The following is a 1,711-nucleotide window of genomic DNA, read 5'->3' as shown; positions in this document are numbered from 1 at the left end:
GCTGTTTGTAAGCTTGTAAAGCTGCAGTCAGCTGAGACTGAAGAAGTCACCTGATCAGTGAGCAAACGTTTCTGAAAACGTCCAGATGAACAGAATCAACCTTTTGGGATCAGCCAGCAATGCAGCATCATTGTTGTTCAGCTTCAGAGGTTTGCAGGAATGAACTGATGACCAGAAACAGCTGCAAAGTCCAAGAAAATACCAGCTGGAGTTCAGCTGCATTTGAAGAAGTCAAAGAAAAGTAAGGATGGCAAAGGGCGACGTTTTCTTCCAAAGAGCTGCAAACATGGTCGACGCCTCATTAGAAGAATCATCTGGACATTTGTGAGGAACTCTAACCAAGAAAGCAACGTCACACAGATCCAACAGACAGTTTCCATGACTGCAAGTGTTGAGTGGAAAAATGCTACATTGCATTATTGCATCCTCTCACCACAGGAGGCGCTGTTGGCACCACTGATTGCTGATCAGCTGTTCTCTGATGATCTGATTGATACTGTGAATAACGGGACTCACTGAACTCTGTGACACAGTGGAGATTACAGAGTTTAACTTCACCCTTTAAGACTGACCACAGAACCAAGTCCGCCAGAGCTTTTGTTATATTTTTACATGCTGTGGAGCCATTTGTGGGAGCATTTCAAGTTGCTATACATCAATACAACTGTTATAGCCCTAATTTTAATAATATGTATGCATTAAGTCCATAGTAACTACATAAACTGCAAAAAAAACCTCTGCTCATCCATCTCTGTGTGTATCAGGATACATTTGGTTCATAATACACAGAAAAATCAGAGTTATTACCTGTAATAAATGTGAAAGATTCCTGCAGTGATAACCAGGCAGGACTGAAACACATCCAAGCTGTCACCACGGTAACAGCACCGTCCATCCACGGGTGAGGGTGGAGCAAAAAGAGGGACTTTGACCATTTTATACTAAAAACACTTGTAGAATAAGGAGGGGATGTTTTTCTCATTATTAGTTCATTAGAAGTATATAACCAGCTTTGCATTAAGCATAAATTGAAGTTTTTGACCTTACATTATTCTTTGCATTACAGTGATGGTGATAACTTTAGTTTGATCTTTTCTTACAGGTACCAGAATAATAACATGATTTTTCATTGCAGATGTAACCATGATCATTCCATACACATTGCAGTTTGTTGCTTATTCTAGAGTTGTGCTCAAGGTAATTAAAGGTTAAAAGCTACAGCCAGCGTGATGTCTGGCTGATCTATGGAAAGGCTTTGAGCTTGGAAGGCCACACGCGCTTACACAGCACTTATAAGATGTTATTCTTGGTGATTTTGTGCTTAGTCATGTTTTAATATGTTTTAAGTAGAAGTAGCTGATCCAGCAATATTCATTTAATATTATATACTTGATTTAGAGCAATACACACTGATGGTCTTAACAAATGAAAGAGTCCTTGTAGCTGCCATGTTGTGTCTTAGCAGGGTACAGACAGTTCCAGGAGACGGGGGCAGCGTCTGCCCTCGGGAAGGAGACAATGTTATTCTTTGTGTTAAATAAAATTGTCAACATTGATTGTATTACACCTGTCACTACGCATGAGGGGGCGTTCTAATACCCTGATTTCATAAAACTATGGTGATGTGTTTTTTGAGATGAGATCTGAGACTGTCTGCATACAGTGTCCATCTCCCACGTGTGTGTGATCATTAAATCATCGTTTGACTCAA

General features: G+C 40.1%; 1 protein-coding gene across 1 annotated transcript in view; it reads left to right on the top strand.

The window, feature by feature from the left end:
- The window catches only part of LOC146577325 (NACHT, LRR and PYD domains-containing protein 12-like), a 39,089-nt gene extending 37,378 nt beyond the window's left edge, over positions 1 to 1,711 (top strand). The window contains exon 14 of the mRNA XM_085253223.1: positions 1 to 1,711. This exon is cut by the window's left edge and continues 948 nt beyond it. The gene's annotated coding sequence lies outside the window, so the exon portion shown is untranslated.

Source organism: Mchenga conophoros, linkage group LG3, assembly GCF_057382185.1.
Source record: "Mchenga conophoros isolate Kocher_MC1m ecotype Shallow Benthic linkage group LG3, M_conophoros_male_GT1.1, whole genome shotgun sequence".
NCBI lineage: Eukaryota > Metazoa > Chordata > Actinopteri > Cichliformes > Cichlidae > Mchenga > Mchenga conophoros.
The sequence above is the reverse complement of the archived record's forward strand: the minus strand, read 5'-3'. Positions and strand labels throughout refer to the sequence as shown.